Raw genomic sequence first — 369 nt, forward strand, 5'->3', positions numbered from 1 at the left:
CCTATCCTCATCCTCATTCTCGTCCTCATCCAATCCTCATCATCATCCTCATCCTCCTCCTCATCATATCCTTATCCTCATCCACATTCTCATCCTCATCCTATCCTCATCCTCATCCTCATCCTATCCTAATCCTCATCCTCATCCTCATCCTATTGTAATCCTCATCCTCGTCCTCATCTTATCATCATCTTCGTCCGCATCCTATCCTCATGCTCATGTTGGTCCTTATCCTTATCCTCATCGTCATCCTCATTCTTATGCTCATCTTATCTTCATCATCTTCCTATCCTCATCCTCGTTCTGCTCCTAGGCTCTTCATCCTCGTCATCCTCATTCTTATCCTCATCCTATCTTCATCCTCTTCCT

Source organism: Lupinus angustifolius, chromosome LG07, assembly GCF_001865875.1.
Source record: "Lupinus angustifolius cultivar Tanjil chromosome LG07, LupAngTanjil_v1.0, whole genome shotgun sequence".
Classification (NCBI taxonomy): Eukaryota; Viridiplantae; Streptophyta; class Magnoliopsida; order Fabales; family Fabaceae; genus Lupinus; species Lupinus angustifolius.